Below are 19,311 nucleotides of genomic sequence, written 5' to 3' on the forward strand. Positions count from 1 at the left end.
TGCAGTCCTATGTAACACCACAGATAACACAGTGATAACTCTCTGTGTACAGGTAATGTAGTAGATGTCGCCTGCAGTCCTATATAACACCACAGATCAGATAACACAGTGATAACTCTCTGAGTACAGATAATGTAGTAGATGTCACCTGCAGTCCTATGTAACACCACAGATAACACAGTGATAACTCTCTGAGTACAGATAATGTAGTAGGTGTCACCTGCAGTCCTATGTAACACCACAGATAACACAGTGATAACTCTCTGAGTACAGATAATGTAGTAGATGTCACCTGCAGTCCTATGTAACACCACAGATAACACAGTGATAACTCTGTGTACAGGTAATGTAGTAGATGTCGCCTGCAGTCCTATGTAACACCACAGATGAGATAACACAGTGATAACTCTCTGAGTACAGATAATGTAGTAGATGTCACCTGCAGTCCTATGTAACACCACAGATAACACAGTGATAACTCTCTGAGTACAGATAATGTAGCAGATGTCACCTGCAGTCCTATGTAACACCACAGATAACACAGTGATAACTCTCTGAGTACAGATAATGCAGTAGATGTCACCTGCAGTCCTATGTAACACCACAGATAACACAGTGATAACTCTCTGAGTACAGACAATGTAGTAGGTGTCACCTGCAGTCCTATGTAACACCACAGATAACACAGTGATAATTCTCTGAGTACAGATAATGTAGTAGATGTCACATGCAGTCCTATGTAACACCACAGATAACACAGTGATATCTCTCTGAGTACAGATAATGTAGTAGATGTCACCTGCAGTCCTATGTAACACCACAGATAACACAATGATAACTCTCTGAGTACAGATAATGTAGTAGATGTCACCTGCAGTCCTATGTAACAGCACAGATAACACAGTGATAACTCTCTGAGTACAGATAATGTAGTAGATGTCACCTGCAGTCCTATGTAACATCACAGATAACACAGTGATAACTCTCTGAGTACAGATAATGTAGGAGATGTCGTCTGCAGTCCTATGTAACACCACAGATAACACAGTGATAACTCTCTGAGTACAGATAATGTAGGAGATGTCGTCTGCAGTCCTATGTAACAGCACAGATAACACAGTGATAACTCTCTGAGTACAGATAATGTAGTAGATGTCACCTGCAGTCCTATGTAACACCACAGATAACACAGTGATAACTCTCTGAGTACAGATAATGTAGCAGGTGTCACCTGCAGTCCTATGTAACACCACAGATAACACAGTGATAACTCTCTGAGTACAGATAATGTAGTAGATGTCACCTGCAGTCCTATGTAACACCACAGATAACACAGTGATATCTCTCTGAGTACAGATAATGTAGTAGATGCCGCCTGCAGTCCTATGTAACACCACAGATAACACAGTGATAACTCTCTGTGTACAGGTAATGTAGTAGATGTCGCCTGCAGTCCTATGTAACACCACAGATCAGATAACACAGTGATAACTCTCTGAGTACAGATAATGTAGTAGATGTCACCTGCAGTCCTATGTAACACCACAGATAACACAGTGATAACTCTCTGAGTACAGATAATGTAGCAGATGTCACCTGCAGTCCTATGTAACACCACAGATAACACAGTGATAACTCTCTGAGTACAAATAATGTAGTAGGTGTCACCTGCAGTCCTATGTAACACCACAGATAACACAGTGATAACTCTCTGAGTACAGATAATGTAGTAGATGTCACCTGCAGTCCTATGTAACACCACAGATAACACAGTGATATCTCTCTGAGTACAGATAATGTAGTAGATGTCACCTGCAGTCCTATGTAACACCACAGATAACACAGTGATAACTCTCTGAGTACAGATAATGTAGTAGATGTCGCCTGCAGTCCTATGTAACACCACAGATAACACAGTGATAACTCTCTGAGTACAGATAATGTAGTAGATGTCACCTGCAGTCCTATGTAACACCACAGATTACACAGTGATAACTCTCTGAGTACAGATAATGTAGTAGATGTCACCTGCAGTCCTATGTAACACCACAGATAACACAGTGATAACTCTCTGAGTACAGATAATGTAGTAGATGTCACCTGCAGTCCTATGTAACACCACAGATAACACAGTGATAACTCTCTGAGTACAGATAATGTAGTAGATGTCGCCTGCAGTCCTATGTAACACCACAGATAACACAGTGATAACTCTCTGTGTACAGGTAATGTAGTAGATGTCGCCTGCAGTCCTATGTAACACCACAGATCAGATAACACAGTGATAACTCTCTGAGTACAGATAATGTAGTAGATGTCACCTGCAGTCCTATGTAACACCACAGATAACACAGTGATAACTCTCTGAGTACAGATAATGTAGCAGATGTCACCTGCAGTCCTATGTAACACCACAGATAACACAGTGATAACTCTCTGAGTACAGATAATGCAGTAGATGTCACCTGCAGTCCTATGTAACACCACAGATAACACAGTGATAACTCTCTGAGTACAGATAATGTAGTAGGTGTCACCTGCAGTCCTATGTAACACCACAGATAACACAGTGATAACTCTCTGAGTACAGATAATGTAGTAGATGTCACCTGCAGTCCTATGTAACACCACAGATAACACAGTGATATCTCTCTGAGTACAGATAATGTAGTAGATGTCACCTGCAGTCCTATGTAACACCACAGATAACACAATGATAACTCTCTGAGTACAGATAATGTAGTAGATGTCACCTGCAGTCCTATGTAACAGCACAGATAACACAGTGATAACTCTCTGAGTACAGATAATGTAGTAGATGTCACCTGCAGTCCTATGTAACACCACAGATAACACAGTGATAACTCTCTGAGTACAGATAATGTAGGAGATGTCGTCTGCAGTCCTATGTAACAACACAGATAAAACAGTGATAACTCTCTGAGTACAGATAATGTAGTAGATGTCACCTGCAGTCCTATGTAACACCACAGATAACACAGTGATAACTCTCTGAGTACAGATAATGTAGCAGGTGTCACCTGCAGTCCTATGTAACACCACAGATAACACAGTGATAACTCTCTGAGTACAGATAACGTAGTAGGTGTCACCTGCAGTCCTATGTAACACCACAGATAACACAATGATAACTCTCTGAGTACAGATAATGTAGTAGATGTCACCTGCAGTCCTATGTAACAGCACAGATAACACAGTGATAACTCTCTGAGTACAGATAATGTAGTAGGTGTCACCTGCAGTCCTATGTAACACCACAGATAACACAGTGATAACTCTCTGAGTACAGATAATGTAGTAGGTGTCACCTGCAGTCCTATGTAACACCACAGATAACACAGTGATAACTCTCTGAGTACAGATAATGTAGTAGATGTCACCTGCAGTCCTATGTAACACCACAGATAACACAGTGATATCTCTCTGAGTACAGATAATGTAGTAGATGTCGCCTGCAGTCCTATGTAACACAACAGATAACACAATGATAACTCTCTGAGTACAGATAATGTAGTAGATGTCACCTGCAGTCCTATGTAACAGCACAGATAACACAGTGATAACTCTCTGAGTACAGATAATGTAGTAGATGTCACCTGCAGTCCTATGTAACACCACAGATAACACAGTGATAACTCTCTGAGTACAGATAATGTAGGAGATGTCACCTGCAGTCCTATGTAACACCACAGATAACACAGTGATAACTCTCTGAGTACAGATAATGTAGTAGATGTCACCTGCAGTCCTATGTAACACCACAGATAACACAGTGATAACTCTCTGAGTACAGATAATGTAGTAGGTGTCACCTGCAGTCCTATGTAACACCACAGATAACACAGTGATAACTCTCTGAGTACAGATAATGTAGTAGATGTCACCTGCAGTCCTATGTAACACCACAGATAACACAGTGATAACTCTCTGAGTACAGATAATGTAGTAGGTGTCACCTGCAGTCCTATGTAACACCACAGATAACACAGTGATAACTCTCTGAGTACAGATAATGTAGTAGATGTCACCTGCAGTCCTATGTAACACCACAGATAACACAGTGATAACTCTCTGTGTACAGGTAATGTAGTAGATGTCGCCTGCAGTCCTATGTAACACCACAGATCAGATAACACAGTGATAACTCTCTGAGTACAGATAATGTAGTAGATGTCACCTGCAGTCCTATGTAACACCACAGATAACACAGTGATAACTCTCTGAGTACAGATAATGTAGCAGATGTCACCTGCAGTCCTATGTAACACCACAGATAACACAGTGATAACTCTCTGAGTACAGATAATGCAGTAGATGTCACCTGCAGTCCTATGTAACACCACAGATAACACAGTGATAACTCTCTGAGTACAGACAATGTAGTAGGTGTCACCTGCAGTCCTATGTAACACCACAGATAACACAGTGATAACTCTCTGAGTACAGATAATGTAGTAGATGTCACATGCAGTCCTATGTAACACCACAGATAACACAGTGATATCTCTCTGAGTACAGATAATATAGTAGATGTCACCTGCAGTCCTATGTAACACCACAGATAACACAATGATAACTCTCTGAGTACAGATAATGTAGTAGATGTCACCTGCAGTCCTATGTAACAGCACAGATAACACAGTGATAACTCTCTGAGTACAGATAATGTAGTAGATGTCACCTGCAGTCCTATGTAACACCACAGATAACACAGTGATAACTCTCTGAGTACAGATAATGTAGGAGATGTCGTCTGCAGTCCTATGTAACAGCACAGATAACACAGTGATAACTCTCTGAGTACAGATAATGTAGTAGATGTCACCTGCAGTCCTATGTAACACCACAGATAACACAGTGATAACTCTCTGAGTACAGATAATGTAGCAGGTGTCACCTGCAGTCCTATGTAACACCACAGATAACACAGTGATAACTCTCTGAGTACAGATAATGTAGTAGATGTCACCTGCAGTCCTATGTAACACCACAGATAACACAGAGATATCTCTCTGAGTACAGATAATGTAGTAGATGCCGCCTGCAGTCCTATGTAACACCACAGATAACACAGTGATAACTCTCTGTGTACAGGTAATGTAGTAGATGTCGCCTGCAGTCCTATGTAACACCACAGATCAGATAACACAGTGATAACTCTCTGAGTACAGATAATGTAGTAGATGTCACCTGCAGTCCTATGTAACACCACAGATAACACAGTGATAACTCTCTGAGTACAGATAATGTAGCAGATGTCACCTGCAGTCCTATGTAACACCACAGATAACACAGTGATATCTCTCTGAGTACAGATAATGTAGTAGATGTCACCTGCAGTCCTATGTAACACCACAGATAACACAGTGATAACTCTCTGAGTACAGATAATGTAGTAGATGTCACCTGCAGTCCTATGTAACAGCACAGATAACACAGTGATAACTCTCTGAGTACAGATAATGTAGTAGATGTCACCTGCAGTCCTATGTAACACCACAGATAACACAGTGATAACTCTCTGAGTACAGATAATGTAGGAGATGTCGTCTGCAGTCCTATGTAACAGCACAGATAAAACAGTGATAACTCTCTGAGTACAGATAATGTAGTAGATGTCACCTGCAGTCCTGTGTAACACCACAGATAACACAGTGATAACTCTCTGAGTACAGATAATGTAGCAGGTGTCACCTGCAGTCCTATGTAACACCACAGATAACACAGTGATAACTCTCTGAGTACAGATAATGTAGTAGATGTCACCTGCAGTCCTATGTAACACCACAGATAACACAGTGATATCTCTCTGAGTACAGATAATGTAGTAGATGTCGCCTGCAGTCCTATGTAACACCACAGATAACACAGTGATAACTCTCTGTGTACAGGTAATGTAGTAGATGTCGCCTGCAGTCCTATGTAACACCACAGATCAGATAACACAGTGATAACTCTCTGAGTACAGATAATGTAGTAGATGTCACCTGCAGTCCTATGTAACACCACAGATAACACAGTGATAACTCTCTGAGTACAGATAATGTAGTAGATGTCACCTGCAGTCCTATGTAACACCACAGATAACACAGTGATAACTCTCTGAGTACAAATAATGTAGTAGTTGTCACCTGCAGTCAAATGTAACACCACAGATAACACAGTGATAACTCTCTGAGTACAGATAATGTAGTAGATGTCACCTGCAGTCCTATGTAACACCACAGATAGCACAGTGATAACTCTCTGAGTACAGATAATGTAGTAGATGTCACCTGCAGTCCTATGTAACACCACAGATAACACAGTGATATCTCTCTGAGTACAGATAATGTAGTAGATGTCACCTGCAGTCCTATGTAACACCACAGATAACACAGTGATAACTCTCTGAGTACAGATAATGTAGTAGATGTCGCCTGCAGTCCTATGTAACACCACAGATAACACAGTGATAACTCTCTGAGTACAGATAATGTAGTAGATGTCACCTGCAGTCCTATGTAACACCACAGATTATACAGTGATAACTCTCTGAGTACAGATAATGTAGGAGATGTCACCTGCAGTCCTATGTAACACCACAGATAACACAATGATAACTCTCTGAGTACAGATAATGTAGTAGATGTCACCTGCAGTCCTATGTAACACCACAGATAACACAGTGATAACTCTCTGAGTACAGATAATGTAGTAGATGTCACCTGCAGTCCTATGTAACACCACAGATAACACAGTGATATCTCTCTGAGTACAGATAATGTAGTAGATGTCACCTGCAGTCCTATGTAACACCACAGATAACACAGTGATAACTCTCTGAGTACAGATAATGTAGGAGATGTCACCTGCAGTCCTATGTAACACCACAGATAACACAATGATAACTCTCTGAGTACAGATAATGTAGTAGATGTCACCTGCAGTCCTATGTAACAGCACAGATAACACAGTGATAACTCTCTGAGTACAGATAATGTAGTAGGTGTCACCTGCAGTCCTATGTAACACCACAGATTACACAGTGATAACTCTCTGAGTACAGATAATGTAGTAGATGTCACCTGCAGTCCTATGTAACACCACAGATAACACAGTGATAACTCTCTGAGTACAGATAATGTAGTAGATGTCACCTGCAGTCCTATGTAACACCACAGATAACACAGTGATATCTCTCTGAGTACAGATAATGTAGTAGATGTCACCTGCAGTCCTATGTAACACCACAGATAACACAGTGATAACTCTCTGAGTACAGATACTGTAGGAGATGTCACCTGCAGTCCTATGTAACACCACAGATAACACAGTGATAACTCTCTGAGTACAGATAATGTAGTAGATGTCACCTGCAGTCCTATGTAACACCACAGATAACACAGTGATAACTCTCTGAGTACAGATAATGTAGTAGGTGTCACCTGCAGTCCTATGTAACACCACAGATAACACAGTGATAACTCTCTGAGTACAGATAATGTAGTAGATGTCACCTGCAGTCCTATGTAACACCACAGATAACACAGTGATATCTCTCTGAGTACAGATAATGTAGTAGATGTCGCCTGCAGTCCTATGTAACACCACAGATAACACAGTGATAACTCTCTGTGTACAGGTAATGTAGTAGATGTCGCCTGCAGTCCTATGTAACACCACAGATCAGATAACACAGTGATAACTCTCTGAGTACAGATAATGCAGTAGATGTCACCTGCAGTCCTATGTAACACCACAGATAACACAGTGATAACTCTCTGAGTACAGATAATGTAGTAGATGTCGCCTGCAGTCCTATGTAACACCACAGATAACACAGTGATAACTCTCTGAGTACAGATAATGTAGTAGATGTCACCTGCAGTCCTATGTAACACCACAGATTACACAGTGATAACTCTCTGAGTACAGATAATGTAGTAGATGTCACCTGCAGTCCTATGTAACACCACAGATAACACAGTGATAACTCTCTGAGTACAGATAATGTAGCAGATGTCACCTGCAGTCCTATGTAACACCACAGATAACACAGTGATAACTCTCTGAGTACAGATAATGTAGTAGATGTCACCTGCAGTCCTATGTAACACCACAGATAACACAGTGATAACTCTCTGAGTACAGATAATGTAGTAGATGTCACCTGCAGTCCTATGTAACACCACAGATAACACAGTGATATCTCTCTGAGTACAGATAATGTAGTAGATGTCACCTGCAGTCCTATGTAACACCACAGATAACACAGTGATAACTCTCTGAGTACAGATACTGTAGGAGATGTCACCTGCAGTCCTATGTAACACCACAGATAACACAGTGATAACTCTCTGAGTACAGATAATGTAGTAGATGTCACCTGCAGTCCTATGTAACACCACAGATAACACAGTGATAACTCTCTGAGTACAGATAATGTAGTAGGTGTCACCTGCAGTCCTATGTAACACCACAGATAACACAGTGATAACTCTCTGAGTACAGATAATGTAGTAGATGTCACCTGCAGTCCTATGTAACACCACAGATAACACAGTGATATCTCTCTGAGTACAGATAATGTAGTAGATGTCGCCTGCAGTCCTATGTAACACCACAGATAACACAGTGATAACTCTCTGTGTACAGGTAATGTAGTAGATGTCGCCTGCAGTCCTATGTAACACCACAGATCAGATAACACAGTGATAACTCTCTGAGTACAGATAATGCAGTAGATGTCACCTGCAGTCCTATGTAACACCACAGATAACACAGTGATAACTCTCTGAGTACAGATAATGTAGTAGGTGTCACCTGCAGTCCTATGTAACACCACAGATAACACAGTGATAACTCTCTGAGTACAGATAATGTAGCAGATGTCACCTGCAGTCCTATGTAACACCACAGATAACACAGTGATATCTCTCGGAGTACAGATAATGTAGTAGATGTCACCTGCAGTCCTATGTAACACCACAGATAACACAGTGATAACTCTCTGAGTACAGATAATGTAGTAGGTGTCACCTGCAGTCCTATGTAACACCACAGATAACACAGTGATAACTCTCTGAGTACAGATAATGTAGTAGATGTCACCTGCAGTCCTATGTAACACCACAGATAACACAGTGGTATCTCTCTGAGTACAGATAATGTAGTAGATGTCACCTGCAGTCCTATGTAACACCACAGATAACACAGTGATAACTCTCTGAGTACAGATAATGTAGTAGATGTCGCCTGCAGTCCTATGTAACACCACAGATAACACAGTGATAACTCTCTGAGTACAGATAATGTAGTAGATGTCACCTGCAGTCCTATGTAACACCACAGATTACACAGTGATAACTCTCTGAGTACAGATAATGTAGTAGATGTCACCTGCAGTCCTATGTAACACCACAGATAACACAGTGATAACTCTCTGAGTACAGATAATGTAGCAGATGTCACCTGCAGTCCTATGTAACACCACAGATAACACAGTGATAACTCTCTGAGTACAGATAATGCAGTAGATGTCACCTGCAGTCCTATGTAACACCACAGATAACACAGTGATATCTCTCTGAGTACAGATAATGTAGTAGATGTCACCTGCAGTCCTATGTAACACCACAGATAACACAATGATAACTCTCTGAGTACAGATAATGTAGTAGATGTCACCTGCAGTCCTATGTAACAGCACAGATAACACAGTGATAACTCTCTGAGTACAGATAATGTAGTAGATGTCACCTGCAGTCCTATGTAACACCACAGATAACACAGTGATAACTCTCTGAGTACAGATAATGTAGTAGATGTCACCTGCAGTCCTATGTAACACCACAGATTACACAGTGATAACTCTCTGAGTACAGATAATGTAGTAGATGTCACCTGCAGTCCTATGTAACACCACAGATAACACAGTGATAACTCTCTGAGTACAGATAATGTAGCAGATGTCACCTGCAGTCCTATGTAACACCACAGATAACACAGTGATAACTCTCTGAGTACAGATAATGCAGTAGATGTCACCTGCAGTCCTATGTAACACCACAGATAACACAGTGATATCTCTCTGAGTACAGATAATGTAGTAGATGTCACCTGCAGTCCTATGTAACACCACAGATAACACAATGATAACTCTCTGAGTACAGATAATGTAGTAGATGCCACCTGCAGTCCTATGTAACACCACAGATAATACAGTGATAACTCTCTGAGTACAGATAATGTAGTAGATGTCACCTGCAGTCCTATGTAACACCACAGATAACACAGTGATAACTCTCTGAGTACAGATAATGTAGTAGATGTCACCTGCAGTCCTATGTAACACCACAGATAACACAGTGATAACTCTCTGAGTACAGGTAATGTAGTAGATGTCACCTGCAGTCCTATGTAACACCACAGATAACACAATGATAACTCTCTGAGTACAGATAATGTAGTAGATGTCACCTGCAGTCCTATGTAACAGCACAGATAACACAGTGATAACTCTCTGAGTACAGATAATGTAGTAGATGTCACCTGCAGTCCTATGTAACACCACAGATAACACAGTGATAACTCTCTGAGTACAGATAATGTAGGAGATGTCACCTGCAGTCCTATGTAACACCACAGATAACACAGAGATAACTCTCTGAGTACAGATAATGTAGTAGATGTCACCTGCAGTCCTATGTAACACCACAGATAACACAGTGATAACTCTCTGAGTACAGATAATGTAGTAGGTGTCACCTGCAGTCCTATGTAACACCACAGATAACACAGTGATAACTCTCTGAGTACAGAAAATGTAGTAGATGTCACCTGCAGTCCTATGTAACACCACAGATAACACAGTGATATCTCTCTGAGTACAGATAATGTAGTAGATGTCGCCTGCAGTCCTATGTAACACCACAGATAACACAGTGATAACTCTCTGTGTACAGGTAATGTAGTAGATGTCGCCTGCAGTCCTATGTAACACCACAGATCAGATAACACAGTGATAACTCTCTGAGTACAGATAATGTAGTAGATATCACCTGCAGTCCTATGTAACACCACAGATAACACAGTGATAACTCTCTGAGTACAGATAATGTAGCAGATGTCACCTGCAGTCCTATGTAACACCACAGATAACACAGTGATAACTCTCTGAGTACAGGTAATGTAGTAGATGTCACCTGCAGTCCTATGTAACACCACAGATAACACAGTGATATCTCTCTGAGTACAGATAATGTAGTAGATGTCACCTGCAGTCCTATGTAACACCACAGATAACACAGTGATAACTCTCTGAGTACAGGTAATGTAGTAGATGTCACCTGCAGTCCTATGTAACACCACAGATAACACAATGATAACTCTCTGAGTACAGATAATGTAGTAGATGTCACCTGCAGTCCTATGTAACACCACAGATTACACAGTGATAACTCTCTGAGTACAGATAATGTAGTAGATGTCACCTGCAGTCCTATGTAACACGACAGATAACACAGTGATAACTCTCTGAGTACAGATAATGTAGTAGATGTCACCTGCAGTCCTATGTAACACCACAGATAACACAGTGATATCTCTCTGAGTACAGATAATGTAGTAGATGTCACCTGCAGTCCTATGTAACACCACAGATAACACAGTGATAACTCTCTGAGTACAGATACTGTAGGAGATGTCACCTGCAGTCCTATGTAACACCACAGATAACACAGTGATAACTCTCTGAGTACAGATAATGTAGTAGATGTCACCTGCAGTCCTATGTAACACCACAGATAACACAGTGATAACTCTCTGAGTACAGATAATGTAGTAGGTGTCACCTGCAGTCCTATGTAACACCACAGATAACACAGTGATAACTCTCTGAGTACAGATAATGTAGTAGATGTCACCTGCAGTCCTATGTAACACCACAGATAACACAGTGATAACTCTCTGAGTACAGATAATGTAGTAGGTGTCACCTGCAGTCCTATGTAACACCACAGATAACACAGTGATAACTCTCTGAGTACAGATAATGTAGTAGATGTCACCTGCAGTCCTATGTAACACCACAGATAACACAGTGATATCTCTCTGAGTACAGATAATGTAGTAGATGTCGCCTGCAGTCCTATGTAACACCACAGATAACACAGTGATAACTCTCTGTGTACAGGTAATGTAGTAGATGTCGCCTGCAGTCCTATGTAACACCACAGATCAGATAACACAGTGATAACTCTCTGAGTACAGATAATGCAGTAGATGTCACCTGCAGTCCTATGTAACACCACAGATAACACAGTGATAACTCTCTGAGTACAGATAATGTAGTAGGTGTCACCTGCAGTCCTATGTAACACCACAGATAACACAGTGATAACTCTCTGAGTACAGATAATGTAGCAGATGTCACCTGCAGTCCTATGTAACACCACAGATAACACAGTGATATCTCTCGGAGTACAGATAATGTAGTAGATGTCACCTGCAGTCCTATGTAACACCACAGATAACACAGTGATAACTCTCTGAGTACAGATAATGTAGTAGGTGTCACCTGCAGTCCTATGTAACACCACAGATAACACAGTGATAACTCTCTGAGTACAGATAATGTAGTAGATGTCACCTGCAGTCCTATGTAACACCACAGATAACACAGTGATATCTCTCTGAGTACAGATAATGTAGTAGATGTCACCTGCAGTCCTATGTAACACCACAGATAACACAGTGATAACTCTCTGAGTACAGATAATGTAGTAGATGTCGCCTGCAGTCCTATGTAACACCACAGATAACACAGTGATAACTCTCTGAGTACAGATAATGTAGTAGATGTCACCTGCAGTCCTATGTAACACCACAGATTACACAGTGATAACTCTCTGAGTACAGATAATGTAGTAGATGTCACCTGCAGTCCTATGTAACACCACAGATAACACAGTGATAACTCTCTGAGTACAGATAATGTAGCAGATGTAACCTGCAGTCCTATGTAACACCACAGATAACACAGTGATAACTCTCTGAGTACAGATAATGTAGTAGATGTCACCTGCAGTCCTATGTAACACCACAGATAACACAGTGATAACTCTCTGAGTACAGATAATGTAGTAGATGTCACCTGCAGTCCTATGTAACACCACAGATAACACAGTGATATCTCTCTGAGTACAGATAATGTAGTAGATGTCACCTGCAGTCCTATGTAACACCACAGATAACACAGTGATAACTCTCTGAGTACAGATACTGTAGGAGATGTCACCTGCAGTCCTATGTAACACCACAGATAACACAGTGATAACTCTATGAGTACAGATAATGTAGTAGATGTCACCTGCAGTCCTATGTAACACCACAGATAACACAGTGATAACTCTCTGAGTACAGATAATGTAGTAGGTGTCACCTGCAGTCCTATGTAACACCACAGATAACACAGTGATAACTCTCTGAGTACAGATAATGTAGTAGATGTCACCTGCAGTCCTATGTAACACCACAGATAACACAGTGATATCTCTCTGAGTACAGATAATGTAGTAGATGTCGCCTGCAGTCCTATGTAACACCACAGATAACACAGTGATAACTCTCTGTGTACAGGTAATGTAGTAGATGTCGCCTGCAGTCCTATGTAACACCACAGATCAGATAACACAGTGATAACTCTCTGAGTACAGATAATGCAGTAGATGTCACCTGCAGTCCTATGTAACACCACAGATAACACAGTGATAACTCTCTGAGTACAGATAATGTAGTAGGTGTCACCTGCAGTCCTATGTAACACCACAGATAACACAGTGATAACTCTCTGAGTACAGATAATGTAGCAGATGTCACCTGCAGTCCTATGTAACACCACAGATAACACAGTGATATCTCTCGGAGTACAGATAATGTAGTAGATGTCACCTGCAGTCCTATGTAACACCACAGATAACACAGTGATAACTCTCTGAGTACAGATAATGTAGTAGGTGTCACCTGCAGTCCTATGTAACACCACAGATAACACAGTGATAACTGTCTGAGTACAGATAATGTAGTAGATGTCACCTGCAGTCCTATGTAACACCACAGATAACACAGTGATATCTCTCTGAGTACAGATAATGTAGTAGATGTCACCTGCAGTCCTATGTAACACCACAGATAACACAGTGATAACTCTCTGAGTACAGATAATGTAGTAGATGTCGCCTGCAGTCCTATGTAACACCACAGATAACACAGTGATAACTCTCTGAGTACAGATAATGTAGTAGATGTCACCTGCAGTCCTATGTAACACCACAGATTACACAGTGATAACTCTCTGAGTACAGATAATGTAGTAGATGTCACCTGCAGTCCTATGTAACACCACAGATAACACAGTGATAACTCTCTGAGTACAGATAATGTAGCAGATGTCACCTGCAGTCCTATGTAACACCACAGATAACACAGTGATAACTCTCTGAGTACAGATAATGCAGTAGATGTCACCTGCAGTCCTATGTAACACCACAGATAACACAGTGATATCTCTCTGAGTACAGATAATGTAGTAGATGTCACCTGCAGTCCTATGTAACACCACAGATAACACAATGATAACTCTCTGAGTACAGATAATGTAGTAGATGTCACCTGCAGTCCTATGTAACAGCACAGATAACACAGTGATAACTCTCTGAGTACAGATAATGTAGTAGATGTCACCTGCAGTCCTATGTAACACCACAGATAACACAGTGATAACTCTCTGAGTACAGATAATGTAGTAGATGTCACCTGCAGTCCTATGTAACACCACAGATTACACAGTGATAACTCTCTGAGTACAGATAATGTAGTAGATGTCACCTGCAGTCCTATGTAACACCACAGATAACACAGTGATAACTCTCTGAGTACAGATAATGTAGCAGATGTCACCTGCAGTCCTATGTAACACCACAGATAACACAGTGATAACTCTCTGAGTACAGATAATGCAGTAGATGTCACCTGCAGTCCTATGTAACACCACAGATAACACAGTGATATCTCTCTGAGTACAGATAATGTAGTAGATGTCACCTGCAGTCCTATGTAACACCACAGATAACACAATGATAACTCTCTGAGTACAGATAATGTAGTAGATGCCACCTGCAGTCCTATGTAACACCACAGATAATACAGTGATAACTCTCTGAGTACAGATAATGTAGTAGATGTCACCTGCAGTCCTATGTAACACCACAGATAACACAGTGATAACTCTCTGAGTACAGATAATGTAGTAGATGTCACCTGCAGTCCTATGTAACACCACAGATAACACAGTGATAACTCTCTGAGTACAGGTAATGTAGTAGATGTCACCTGCAGTCCTATGTAACACCACAGATAACACAATGATAACTCTCTGAGTACAGATAATGTAGTAGATGTCACCTGCAGTCCTATGTAACAGCACAGATAACACAGTGATAACTCTCTGAGTACAGATAATGTAGTAGATGTCACCTGCAGTCCTATGTAACACCACAGATAACACAGTGATAACTCTCTGAGTACAGATAATGTAGGAGATGTCACCTGCAGTCCTATGTAACACCACAGATAACACAGAGATAACTCTCTGAGTACAGATAATGTAGTAGATGTCACCTGCAGTCCTATGTAACACCACAGATAACACAGTGATAACTCTCTGAGTACAGATAATGTAGTAGGTGTCACCTGCAGTCCTATGTAACACCACAGATAACACAGTGATAACTCTCTGAGTACAGAAAATGTAGTAGATGTCACCTGCAGTCCTATGTAACACCACAGATAACACAGTGATATCTCTCTGAGTACAGATAATGTAGTAGATGTCGCCTGCAGTCCTATGTAACACCACAGATAACACAGTGATAACTCTCTGTGTACAGGTAATGTAGTAGATGTCGCCTGCAGTCCTATGTAACACCACAGATCAGATAACACAGTGATAACTCTCTGAGTACAGATAATGTAGTAGATGTCACCTGCAGTCCTATGTAACACCACAGATAACACAGTGATAACTCTCTGAGTACAGATAATGTAGCAGATGTCACCTGCAGTCCTATGTAACACCACAGATAACACAGTGATAACTCTCTGAGTACAGATAATGCAGTAGATGTCACCTGCAGTCCTATGTAACACCACAGATAACACAGTGATAACTCTCTGAGTACAGATAATGTAGTAGGTGTCACCTGCAGTCCTATGTAACACCACAGATAACACAGTGATATCTCTCTGAGTACAGATAATGTAGTAGATGTCACCTGCAGTCCTATGTAACACCACACATAACACAGTGATAACTCTCTGAGTACAGGTAATGTAGTAGATGTCACCTGCAGTCCTATGTAACACCACAGATAACACAATGATAACTCTCTGAGTACAGATAATGTAGTAGATGTCACCTGCAGTCCTATGTAACAGCACAGATAACACAGTGATAACTCTCTGAGTACAGATAATGTAGTAGATGTCACCTGCAGTCCTATGTAACACCACAGATAACACAGTGATAACTATCTGAGTACAGATAATGTAGGAGATGTCACCTGCAGTCCTATGTAACACCACAGATAACACAGTGATAACTCTCTGAGTACAGATAATGTAGTAGATGTCACCTGCAGTCCTATGTAACACCACAGATAACACAGTGATAACTCTCTGAGTACAGATAATGTAGTAGGTGTCACCTGCAGTCCTATGTAACACCACAGATAACACAGTGATAACTCTCTGAGTACAGATAATGTAGTAGATGTCACCTGCAGTCCTATGTAACACCACAGATAACACAGTGATATCTCTCTGAGTACAGATAATGTAGTAGATGTCGCCTGCAGTCCTATGTAACACCACAGATAACACAGTGATAACTCTCTGTGTACAGGTAATGTAGTAGATGTCGCCTGCAGTCCTATGTAACACCACAGATCAGATAACACAGTGATAACTCTCTGAGTACAGATAATGCAGTAGATGTCACCTGCAGTCCTATGTAACACCACAGATAACACAGTGATAACTCTCTGAGTACAGATAATGTAGTAGGTGTCACCTGCAGTCCTATGTAACACCACAGATAACACTGTGATAACTCTCTGAGTACAGATAATGTAGCAGATGTCACCTGCAGTCCTATGTAACACCACAGATAACACAGTGATATCTCTCGGAGTACAGATAATGTAGTAGATGTCACCTGCAGTCCTATGTAACACCACAGATAACACAGTGATAACTCTCTGAGTACAGATAATGTAGTAGGTGTCACCTGCAGTCCTATGTAACACCACAGATAACACAGTGATATCTCTCTGAGTACAGATAATGTAGTAGATGTCACCTGCAGTCCTATGTAACACCACAGATAACACAGTGATAACTCTCTGAGTACAGATAATGTAGCAGATGTCACCTGCAGTCCTATGTAACACCACAGATAACACAGTGATAACTCTCTGAGTACAGATAATGCAGTAGATGTCACCTGCAGTCCTATGTAACACCACAGATAACACAGTGATAACTCTCTGAGTACAGATAATGTAGTAGATGTCACCTGCAGTCCTATGTAACACCACAGATAACACAGTGATATCTCTCTGAGTACAGATAATGTAGTAGATGTCACCTGCAGTCCTATGTAACACCACAGATAACACAGTGATAACTCTCTGAGTACAGGTAATGTAGTAGATTTCACCTGCAGTCCTATGTAACACCACATATAACACAATGATAACTCTCTGAGTACAGATAATGTAGTAGATGTCACCTGCAGTCCTATGTAACAGCACAGATAACACAGTGATAACTCTCTGAGTACAGATAATGTAGTAGATGTCACCTGCAGTCCTATGTAACACCACAGATAACACAGTGATAACTCTCTGAGTACAGATAATGTAGGAGATGTCACCTGCAGTCCTATGTAACACCACAGATAACACAGAGATAACTCTCTGAGTACAGATAATGTAGTAGATGTCACCTGCAGTCCTATGTAACACCACAGATAACACAGTGATAACTCTCTGAGTACAGATAATGTAGTAGGTGTCACCTGCAGTCCTATGTAACACCACAGATAACACAGTGATAACTCTCTGAGTACAGAAAATGTAGTAGATGTCACCTTCAGTCCTATGTAACACCACAGATAACACAATGATAACTCTCTGAGTACAGATAATGCAGTAGATGTCACCTGCAGTCCTATGTAACACCACAGATAACACAGTGATATCTCTCTGAGTACAGATAATGTAGTAGATGTCACCTGCAGTCCTATGTAACACCACAGATAACACAGTGATAACTCTCTGAGTACAGATAATGTAGTAGATGTCACCTGCAGTCCTATGTAACACCACAGATAACACAGTGATAACTCTCTGAGTACAGATAATGTAGTAGATGTCACCTGCAGTCCTATGTAACACCACAGATAACACAGTGATAACTCTCTGAGTACAGGTAATGTAGTAGATGTCACCTGCAGTCCTATGTAACACCACAGATAACACAATGATAACTCTCTGAGTACAGATAATGTAGTAGATGTCACCTGCAGTCCTATGTAACAGCACAGATAACACAGTGATAACTCTCTGAGTACAGATAATGTAGTAGATGTCACCTGCAGTCCTATGTAACACCAGAGATAACACAGTGATAACTCTCTGAGTACAGATAATGTAGGAGATGTCACCTGCAGTCCTATGTAACACCACAGATAACACAGAGATAACTCTCTGAGTACAGATAATGTAGTAGATGTCACCTGCAGTCCTATGTAACACCACAGATAACACAGTGATAACTCTCTGAGTACAGATAATGTAGTAGGTGTCACCTGCAGTCCTATGTAACACCACAGATAACACAGTGATAACTCTCTGAGTACAGAAAATGTAGTAGATGTCACCTGCAGTCCTATGTAACACCACAGATAACACAGTGATATCTCTCTGAGTACAGATAATGTAGTAGATGTCGCCTGCAGTCCTATGTAACACCACAGATAACACAGTGATAACTCTCTGTGTACAGGTAATGTAGTAGATGTCGCCTGCTGTCCTATGTAACACCACAGATCAGATAACACAGTGATAACTCTCTGAGTACAGATAATGTAGTAGATGTCACCTGCAGTCCTATGTAACACCACAGATAACACAGTGATAACTCTCTGAGTACAGATAATGTAGCAGATGTCACCTGCAGTCCTATGTA

This window comes from Phyllobates terribilis, unplaced genomic scaffold (assembly GCF_046119375.1).
Source record: "Phyllobates terribilis strain yellow unplaced genomic scaffold, ASM4611937v1 Scaffold_2__4_contigs__length_985480577, whole genome shotgun sequence".
NCBI lineage: Eukaryota > Metazoa > Chordata > Amphibia > Anura > Dendrobatidae > Phyllobates > Phyllobates terribilis.